Raw genomic sequence first — 11,492 nt, 5'->3', positions numbered from 1 at the left:
CAGATTTGATGGATTGGCTTTTTCTATGAATTTCAGTAAAGTGTTTTTTACTTAGAAGTAAATAATTGTGAAATGCCTCAGTAAGAATGATAGGAAATATTGCATGCTGTACTTCTTTTTGCTTTCAATAGCTCATTCTAAATGAAATTTTGTTCTTTCATAGGTGATGCGTCATAATCTTATTTTCATAAGTCTTATTTTCATGGGACCAGAGGAGATAAGACCAGTTTAAAACACACTTTTTTAGACTTTCAGTAGTTGTGTCTTACACACACAATTTCGTTTCATTGTAAGACAGTCCTGTGGAAGGTTTTAGCGGGCACTCACCTCTCAAGATTGGGCAAACGCTACATATTTCAAAAGATGTTTCATTTACGGGAAACTGATACGCAAGAAAGGCAATGAAACAACCAGGGTGAATCCCCAATGACTTTCAAGACTTTTAGTTTGAAGAGGTGCAGTGACCTAATATAGCTTTTGACCATATCCTATTGAAAATACATCACAAAAAGTATAAAACTTATTTTTGTGGGGGTTTTATTTCTGAAACACTCCTGTGCAGTCTATGAAATAATATGCAGAGGATCTGATAAACACCACACCTGAATTTAAAGTCTAAGCCCTAGACACAGAAATAGCCTTACACATTCACAATATCACACTGTTATTGTGGAAAAGGTTTAATTTTATTTACAACATTTCCTGTATTTATAGAGCCTAAACAAATAGTGGCAGGCTCCAAAATTTCTACACCTCAGTATTGCTGCAAGCTCTTTCCAAGATCTGTCTTATTCTATGGTGAGATTTTAAGGAAGTTAGGGGACTGGATGTTTCAAATCACGGTACTAGTGCCTGATATTAATATATCTGGTATGATCACCCCAAAATTCTTGGTTTGGATCTAACCTGTCCCAATAATGATACAGGTAATGTGGCCATCTAACACTGCGGAGAATGGTGGTGCCAGCATACCAAACAGAAGACTCACATAACCGAGACTGCAACCATAATTGGTACCCCTGCTATCCTGACAACAAATACCTGGGCTTAATAATACCTTTTCAAATAGGTACTTTGCAATTCTTGTTTAAGGCACACTAGTAAATAATTTAGAGCAGCTAATATTGTTGCTGTACTATTACTCTGCTTCAGAGTTAGAAGGCCTGAGCAAAGCAGCACTATTCAGGAAAATAAAATTCATGTAAGCTACTACACACTGACTAATCATTTGCAGGAATACCACTAAACAAATGCGCACTTTTTTTTTTTTTTATGCAGATAAACTCAAAGTAAGGTTTGGGATCTCCCTTAAAAGAATTGCTGATGGTGCAAAACGTAATGCTGCTATTTAAATGCATCCATTTAACCTTGCAATTAATGTTGTAATTAATATGAAAGTTATACATTGTGTTAAATAGTTAATTGACTTTTTTTTTAAGAAATATAATGCAGTTGACTGATTACAACAGATACTGCTATTTTCCTTTTCTCCAAAAGAGTAGGAATGACAGGAAATGTTTCCCTACACCCTAAGCCCCTTTTGCCTGGTCACAGTCTTTGTGTCCTCTGTAGGGCTTATTGATACGGAATTGGTATGACTGGTATGACAGTTTTGAGGGGGGATCAATGAAGCAATCAGCATGGAGTTTTGAAGGGTGAATACAAAAATCTGTAAATTCCATAGGATAGACCAGGTACCCATTTTCTATGGATCTGGTCTCAATGGTAGGTAAATTTACAACTCCTGGTAAAGAGACACTTAATCTGTGGACCAGAGTCTATCCCTGCTATTATCCAAAATGTCACATATGATATAACCTGTATTCTCAGTTTGGCCAGGACAGAATTGTGAGACCATAGTCAGGAAAGAGACTTTCACAGTTCACTCCTTTAGCCATAAATAGAAAGGAAGGTACTGTCTTGGAATAGAAAATAGAAAGTCTTGGAAAAAATCAATAGAAAAGTTGCTAAAAAAGCAAATCAGTTGTTGTTCTGGAGGTTTGACCTACAACAGATCTGTTTCTAAGAAAATAAGCAGTAAGTTTTGTAGATAGGAAAATGGGCTTCATTTTTTTTTTTTCAAATAAATTTATTTTAGAGACAGAGTTACAGAGCAAATCCTAACGAAGGGTTGAGGAAAATGTTGGTCATCCTCAATTTTAAGAGAAAAATAAGGGACAAAATGGAGAGATTTTCTCTTCATATCTGTCCCCTAGCAGACAGAGAGGCTATGCAGTATTTAATTCCTAGCGAAGGCAGATGACAATGTTGGTGAAGGTCCTCTCCAAAATAACCAAGGTGTGAATGAGTTTGCAGATGGATGGAACACGTTTGGAGAGAAGCCAAGGCTTCCTGCTTCCTGGCTGCCTTGAGACCCTCCTAGTCCTTTGAGTTCTTAGGAACTGAGACATTTGCATTAAAGTCATCTAAAGCTCCCTAGGGGGTACACATAACCTTCACTTTCTCACCAGCAGAGCCCTAGTTTCTTCCTATAATTGCACCATGCACATATTTGAAGTGTCAGCAGCCATGACACCAGGTAGCTCATTACTGCTTGCTTGTCAAATTTCACAGCAGAGATCCTTCTGAATGATAAGGTCCGTAGAAATAAGAGACCAAGGCTTTTTTCTGCCTCTAGAGTTTTGCCCGTAATCAGGTATTGTATATGATGATATACTTGGTATCAGGTATATTGTTCTTAGGCCAGAATCTATTTGTAGAACAGTTGTGGTGGGTTGACCCTGGCTGGACACCAGGTGCCCGCCAAAGCTGCTGTATCACTTCCCCTCCACAACTGGACAGGGAAGAGAAAATATAACAAAAGGCTTGTGGTTCAAGATAAGGACAGGGAGAGATCACTTGCTAATTACCATCATGGGCAAAACAGACACAACTTGGGGAAATTAGTTAATTTATTACCAATCAAATCAAAGTAGGATAATGAGAAATAAATTAAAATCTTAGAAATACCTTCCCCCCACCCCGCCCTTCTTCCTGGGATTAACTTTATTCCCAATTTTCTCCACCTCCTCCCTGTCAGTGGCACAGTGGGGTGGGGAATAAGAGTTGTGGTCAGTTCATCACATGTTGTGTCTGCTGCTTCTTCCTCCTCCTCACTCGTCCCCTGCTCCAGCGTGGGGTCCCGCCCACAGCAGACAGTCCTCGATGAACTTCTCCAATGTGATTCCTTCCCACGGGCTGCAGTTCTTCACGAACTGTTCCAGCCTGGGTCCCTTCCACGGGGTGCCATCCTTCAGGAACAGACTGCTCCAGCATGGATACCCCATGGAGCCACAAGTCCTGCCAGCAAATCTGCTCCAGCCTGGGCTCCTCTCGCCACGGGGCCACAAGTCCTGCTAGGAGCCTGCTCCAGCATGGGCTTCCCATGGGGTCTCAGCCTCCTTCAGGCATCCATGTGCTGCAGGTGGATATCTGTGCCACCGTGGACCTCCATGGGCTGCAGGGGGACAGCCTGCCTCACCATGGTCTTCACCACGGGCTGCAGGGGAATCTCTGTTCCAGCACCTGGAGCACCTCCTGCCCCTCCTTCCGCACTGACCTTGGTGTCTGCAGAGTTGTTTCTCCCACATATTCTCGCTCCTCTCTTCAGATGCAGTTGTGCAGTGAGTTTTTTCCCCTTCTTAACTATGTTAACCCAGAGGCGCTACCACCATCGCTGATGGGCTTGGCCTTGGCCAGCGGTAGGTCTGTCTTGGAGTCAGCTGGCTCTATCAGACATAGGGGAAGCTTCTAGCAGCTTCTTACAGAAGCCACCTCTATAGCTCCCCCATTACCAAAACCTTGCCATGCAAACCCAATACAACAGTATAAGCATTTAGACACATACATATATATACACATACAGGGAGCTGAATATTAGTTAATTTCCACTGCATAAATCACCAGATAAATCTATTTTAAGTAAACCTTGTTGGGACTGTATGAGATTCCACCTCACTCTTCCTCCAAACTGTCCGAGAAAATATTTCCATTTCTTGATGAAAAAGCAACTTTCATGTGTAGAAATGCAGAAAATTGGAATATGAGTCAGAGGCATAACACAGATTAATCACTTCAAAGGCATGTTGAGCGAGGGGCTCCAGTGGGACTCTAGTGGGAAACAGGAAAAATAATGGTGCTGGTTTGTGTCTGCCATTTTGATTTCAGTGCTACACGAGGGGTCTTTATTGTATGTTGAAACTAACTTTCTAGTGCAAAATCAAATTTAAATGGCTATAGCCAATTTGAAGATGAAGACTGCTCTTTCATGTGTAAAGAATATGCTTTCCTTTCTATTTCTTTCCCATTTATACTGAGAAAATATATTTGCTCATGTTAACTACAAAGAGGTAGTAGAAAATGTAGGAGAGAGAAGTTTTTGTAGAATGGAAAAGAAGTGCAGTCATCAAACCACTATACCTTTTAATTTTGCCAGAAAAGTTTTGTTTGATGTTTACCATAGTTAATCAACTTGTCTAGCTACAAAAATCCTTGAAAGAATGTCCTTTTTCTAAAGGGCAGGCATCTCTTCTTTTCCCCTGTGATAACAAAAAACCACAGCTAGTTTCCATTGTTTTCAAGGCCTGAGGTATCTTCCCCTCTAGAGAGTTTTGTTTCATCATTTACTTCCACCTATTCAGGTTAAATTTGCTTTAATCTCTTTGAAAGCAATAGAAGATGATGGTTATTTTCTAAGAGGATGATTCTACACTTCAGTTTATGAGGATGTAATCCACTCTCTCCCGCCAACAGATATAGAAAAAATAAGACCAATGGTCAGCTACTAATGTTCAAATAAATATTTTCATAAGCTCCACATTATACCAGATGTGCTCAGTAAAGGAGGCAGCAGAGGCTCAGGTCTGTGTTTTACATGTGCACATGTATATGTATGTTCTTGGAGTTTACAGAGGACAGGACAGATGTGTTTCTGTAAGAGCAGAACACAGAAGATGCAGGAGGCAATGGGAACAAATGTGAGTGTTCAGAAGAGGGAGAGAGAAGCAAGAGACAGAAGGAAACTGGGGTGTGCCTTCCAACTGCATTGCACTGCTTTTATTCAACAAAGGAGCTGTAAATTTAGCTTAACCAGCCAGTATGCTCTGGCTGCTTTGCTCTACTCCAGAGTAGCATAAAACAGCCACAGCATATCAGTGAACCTGGCCATAAAAGCTTACATAAAATAAAATGTATGTGTTTCTTGGAATGATTAGAAATAGCTCATGAGAATATTGTCTTTGAGTTCATTTTTTAGCAGTCACATGTATGATTTTAATTTAAAAAGGTGAGTAAATTCAAAAGACACAGGTGACATTAAGGCAGAGTTAAGGATGAACTATAGCCATGATTTAATTTAAAATACAGCACAAAATTCATAATTACCCCAAAATAATAATTTTAAACAAAGATAATTCAAAATTAAAATCATACTTGAAACCACATATGTTAAAGTGTAAAAATAAAAGAAAACAAAGGTGTGCAGAAAAACTTCAGTCTTGTGAAACTTCAATGCTTGTTTTTGGGAGAAAATAAATATGTTTAAAACTCTCTGTATTCTAATCTCTGATCAAAAATATTACAAAATATTCATTGCTGTCTTGTAGCCTTACAGGGCATAGTTAAGGTTATTGAGAGATTGCATTGATGTATACCAACCCTTTTTTCTGTCTTATTTTTGTATTTCCTGTTCTGATGATATTTAATTTTGACATTTCACATGAAAAACTTTGAAAATGTATTTTTGTTCTTTTTCAAATATATTCTCCTTGTTAACTCTGTTTTGGCATAGGTACTAACTATGAAATTTTTTTACTTTTTAAGTACAATTAAGTTACCCTAAAAAGAACACTCAGAGAAAATATTGCTATGTTTTCCTTACATTTTTTCATATAAGTATACATAGATAATATATATTTGTATATATCAATTTAATTTTCCTGTAAATTTTACTTATGTAACTTTTTGCTTACTAAGGAATTGGAGACAACTTTAATAAGTTTTGTGTATCCTGTTGGTATTTAGTTTCACAGTCTAAAGTATCTGTGTCTGAAAAAAATTTCTTTGTTTTAACGCAAATTACTAGTCTTCCACTTTTGTTAAACGTCCATTTGTTCATGTACTACATGTGTAGATGCAGTGCACATTCTTGCATATCTATATTTATTATTTTAAATACATTTGCATTATCTGTGTCATGTCCTTCCCTATTTTTCTTTTCTCAAAATACAGTCTTTCTGGACTTCTCAATATCTCGTAAGTTAGAAATGTATCCAATTGCCAAATGATTTTGATTGCTTATCTCTGAAGCTCTGCTATTTTCTAGAAATGAGCTAAATACACCACATGAGGGCGAACCATCGATTTATATTATTTTGAATATTATTATGGCTTTCTTTGACATCACTGTTCTGCAATATTGTATAACTCTCTGACCAAGTAGAAACCTTGGTTTCTGATAAATATAGCAAAAGAATGTAGGAGACAAAATTCAACGTTTTTCCTAGCTGTACCTAACTGTTTACAGTGAGTCATAAAACAATGGTATATTGTGATAATGTTTAATGACTTCTACCAAGAATAGCTTTTGAGAAAAAAGCTCTTTTAAATAATTCTAAATACTTATAACTTAATGCTGCTATTTTTTATGGCTGTAATGACCAGAGGTTGCTGCTGAGGTTGTATTATACTAGACTGGGTCTAAAAACTATGGTAAGACTTGGTTTCTGATTCAAATGTGAAGAGATAAAAAGAGATAAAAAATTGTGGGAGAGGAAATAAAAAAGCCAAGTTAGCCATTCAGTCTCATGAGTCAATAAAAGAACTAGAAGTAGACAGAACTGACATCTTCAGAACTTTAATCTGTTATCAATGAACTCCATTGCAAATAGCCTCAGACTAGCAAAATGCAATGTTTATTAACAGAAACAAAGAATTTCTTTCTCAATGTTTTGCTTTACAATAACTGGTAAAAATTATCACAGCTATTGTTATCTCTGTTGTCTATTTGCGGACAGCAGCGTGTTCGGCATTTCACTGCATAAAGAGGAAGGCAGAATCTCTGAGTCGTATGTATGGGAGGCAGATAATGATTTACCCAAATGTAGATGGACATTGTTGAGAGTGCTAATTACCTGCCAACATTTTGTCATAGAACCAACCTATGTCATAGGCATAGTACTACTTTTATCAAGAAAAATATAGCTGAACAGGACACAGTCATGGAAGCTCTAGGAAATCTATATGATGGTTTCTGTATGGATGTATATAGTTTGCTTTCTGTCACCGACACCATTCTGCAGAGTCAGAAGTTACAGTTTCAATCAGTTTTTCATTTCTGATTTTGTCCACTTCTTCCAAGAGTCTTTAAAAGATGAGCATTTCAACCAGAGATGTCTTTCTTTTCCCTTCTGTCATAGAAATATCTTAGGAGAATTCAAAGAAAGGTACATCAAATAGCTATAGAAAGATGACTTAAGAGTGCCTGAGCAGCTCCTTCTGAAGAAATTTGAAGAAGATAGAAGTTTGCTTAGAATAATATTTCTTAAGTCTGCTTAGAGTATCATATGTAAATATTCAATAGTCCTGAGGATTGGTGGCTTTTGAATACTTTTTTTAATGTCATTGGTGGGGGTTTTGTAATAATGGTAAGTTTTCATGTTTTTTTCTTGTTTCTTGACAAAAGTTCTGACAAAGTCCTTAGGAAATGGAGAAGCAGAATTAAAAGCATTTGAAGCACTGGTATAAACTGCTTTTTAACATTTTGTTATACTTCAAAGTTCTCCATAAAACTAAAACTGGCAAACTGTTTATAACCTGTGACCTCTTGTTCTTCCTACTCATTTTCATTTGGAAAATCTAACTTCTTCTCAAAAAAGTACCTTGAATTTTCACCTTTACTGTACCAGCATTTTTAAAAATGTGTATGACACTCCTTTCATTCACTGGAACTACAGAAATGAAACCTTGCATTACAGAAATTAATTAGTGTCAGCTTACTTTTCTACAGATGCACAGTTTCTTTTATTGACACGGCAGAGTAGGGGGTGGAGGAGAAAGGATAATAAAATATGGCATGTGTCAGGTTTATGTGGTTCAGGTTAAAAACTATTTGATTAAAACCCCAAGCCATACATGGTCTGTAGTTTCAAAGTCCTGAAAAGTACCTGAGCTCTTTTCCAATATATCCGTTTTCCAAGTTTTGTCAAGCCAGAAAGATGAAAGAATAGAGGTATATGGATAAAGAATTGCCATATTGTCAAATACTTTGATGGAAAGGTGAGAAATATCACCAGAAACATCCTGGAAGAAATTAAACAGCAGCAAGAGTACAGAAGATATTTTTATCCTAAAAGTCAAAATACCTGTGGCATTTCGAAGGGGATAAATTTCAGGTCTGAATTAAAAGTCCTACAGCAACACTGCGCGATTGTGTAGATGTCCAGCACCAATTTAAATTTTGTTGCTTTATAATAACTTTTGAGAACTACACTGTAGCCTGTAAAAAATATCCACATGTTCTCTGCTGGAACAACTCCAGACTGTAACAGAACCACTAGATTGCACCCTGGTGCTTTATGTATTGTTTAATTGTTTTGCTTTGGTGGATATTTTTATTAAAAGCCCATTATCCAGAATCAGACAGAAGTGTTGTTTCAAGAACAGCAGAAACAGAGGCCTTTCAGCTACACAGTTCTTATTCATGCTTTCTTTAGCCAGCTTAGCTAATGAGACCTCCACTATTCTTCTTTTAATACTCAAAGAAGAAAAAGAAATGGTTTTTTTTATTTTGCTCCTTTCAAACATAAGCAGGATTGCAAAGAAGTATTGTGACGTTCTTGTGTGCTCAGGCACCTGTGTCTCAGTGTAAGTTTGTGTGGGCACCTCCAGGGCATGCCTAGATGTTCTCATGGTTTTGCACCAATAACTCCTTGGAGATATTTTTTAATTCTAATTATTTTGTGTACCTGTGCTACACCTTGCTCATAAAGTAATTGAATGAAAGGAACAAGTCTTTTTCATAGAAAATATATTCTAGCAAATAAAGCTCCAGTATTTCTGAAGAAAACCAGAAATATCTGGCAAGAGTCAGATTTTGAAATCCTGAATTATGCTGAATAGCACTGTGCGCAGTGCTGCAAGATCTTATGAGGTTTCTTGTTACTGGATGTTGTTGGAGCCTCTGAGTATTTTATTACTTTTTAAAGTCAGCTTTTAGTCTTGTGGAGAGATGTTTGAAGCTATGAAAACATAAATGTCTCAAAAATAGATAATCTAATGAAAAAGTTCAGGGAGGTCTATGACTCATGATTGTGTGGTATTAGCAGTACTGCTTGGGCCACCAGTAATGCCATTAAATTAATGCAGCTTCTTGAAGGATAAGTTGTTACCCAGTATAAGGGAATCCATCAGACTTCAAACTCCTAGACATTAATTGTTTCTTACAGGCAGTATAAGAAAAATGCTCAGCTGTCGAGTGACTTACCATGTTTGGCGTATTTGTATATTTTTTCATGCAAAGGGTGGTCTTTGTGCTGTGATCACATATACTAGGATCCGGATTTAGAATTAAATTGATCATTTGTGTCATGAGCTAATGCAGATCTCAGTTCTGCACACCAGCATAACTCATGGCTAAAATGTAGTGGTTTTACTTGTACAAAATAGTAGTTTCTTTTAAAAATCATTGTTAAAAGAGTTTGTGAAAGCAGAGGCTCATCACCAAGTAAATGTGGCAGTATCTGATCTTAGATGCTGTGACTACATTTCACCTAATTAAGCAATCAAATCTTTAAGATCATATACAAGCACTTTCAGGACTTCTTATGGCTTGAAACAAAATAAGCTTTCAAAGTATTTCATTAGCTGATTCATGTTTACCTACCACAAGCATTCTAGTCATATTTATATCAGGTGTTAAAGTTACCAAAATTATTAATTTATTAAAAAATAATGAAAAATGAAACCAAACAAATTACAGCACAGTATAAACAAGGTTGAAAACAGCGATGTCTGGGATGCATTTCTCCTATGTCATGCATAGGAGTGTACATGCGTATCAGATGATACAAGGTGGAAGGCTGAAGGGAAGATGCAGCTTATTTGGTTCTTTTTGCCCTGTCAGTAAACTGACTGGTCTCTGCTCCTTTCTCCGTCCTGTGCAGGGCATGCGTTACCAAGTAGAGATGACTAAAGACAGAAGTTCCAGTAAGTAGCAACTGTCCGTGGTTTTGACATGTGATTTTCTTCTACACTGGAACAAAACCAAAACTATTTGAAAGTTTCCAAGAAAACAACTTAGTGTGTGTTTCAAACCCTTTCGTGACAATGTTCATCTGTAGCCTCATGGTGAGGACGTCACTCTAGGAAGCAAAAAAAACTGTAAGTGAAAAATCCCATCCCTCAATGATTGAAAACAGTTTCTTGTCCCCCATTCTTACAAATCAGGGGCTTGAACCTGAACTCATCACATGTGAAGTTAATGCTTTTGCTGTCAGACTGTTTGGAAGGGTTTTTTTTCATTCACTCTTAAAAGAAGTCTCCCTCTGAAAATATCAAAGTGAGAAACAGCTACAAAAACGTTATGTTTTGGTAAAAGAGTACATGTTTTGAGAAAGTTACAGTTCTAATCCTGCATTGTCAGGCTGACTGGAGAGTGGGGGCTAATTACCTCCCTATCCAATCCAACCTTCCTACCTCTCCAATCAAGATGTTTACAGATTAAGGAAGTACTGTTGTTAAACCTCTGCAAGTGCTTCAGTTCCTGTGTCACAAGGACTTCTCACTCCTCATGCTTTATTAACATTTGCTTCACTGCCTATGTGATGAACTCTCTATGGAAACTGATTCCCTTTGGATCTGAAAATGACAATTATTTGCTCACTTATCTCATTTTGTTCTACAAAGAATAAGTGTTTCAAAAAGTTGCCCATCTTTTTCAATCTAATTCTTGTTGGAAACTGTAAGCAAAGCCAGCAAAAGAAAATCAGAATTTGTAACAGCTTAAAGATCTTGTGATTTCCAACTGATTGAAAAGGCAGTTGATTTCATTCTCACTCTGTATCATCAGATGGGCCACTGCTAAGAAGCGTTAGCTGCCCCTGAAAGTGAAAACATGCAGTGGATGAGTGTTCTGGAGTCAATTTTGACTTGCTCTGTGTCAAGTTCAGTCTTTGGGCCCTATGTAAAAAATCACTGAACAAACCCAGAATTTTTTATGTTGTGTTTTGTGGACCTGCAAACAAATTTAAGAACTTAAGTACCGGAAAAAATTTTCTGATAGTACCAAACTGTAGAAATAATTTTTGAATATTGAAAATATCTTTCTCCTTTTCCTTTCAGTCATAATTTTACCAGTCACCAAATTCTTCACAGCAGACCTAACTCCCCTTTTCCTCCCACAGCTCTGTTCTATGCTTCTGATCACAAAGTTGCTCCTCATCTGTTCTTCTCAAACTCTTGTGCTTGGCACGAAGGCCTCATTCTTTTTCATCTTC

At 37.2% G+C, this 11,492-nt stretch overlaps 1 protein-coding gene across 1 annotated transcript in view; it reads left to right on the top strand.

The window, feature by feature from the left end:
* HDAC9 (histone deacetylase 9) overlaps window positions 1–11,492 on the top strand; it is a gene marked incomplete at its 3' end in the record, with an annotated part of 225,766 nt that overhangs the window by 134,035 nt on the left and 80,239 nt on the right. The window lies entirely within an intron of this gene.

This window comes from Phaethon aethereus (genome assembly GCF_964289735.1).
Source record: "Phaethon aethereus genome assembly, chromosome: 2".
Classification (NCBI taxonomy): Eukaryota; Metazoa; Chordata; class Aves; order Phaethontiformes; family Phaethontidae; genus Phaethon; species Phaethon aethereus.
The sequence above is the reverse complement of the archived record's forward strand: the minus strand, read 5'-3'. Positions and strand labels throughout refer to the sequence as shown.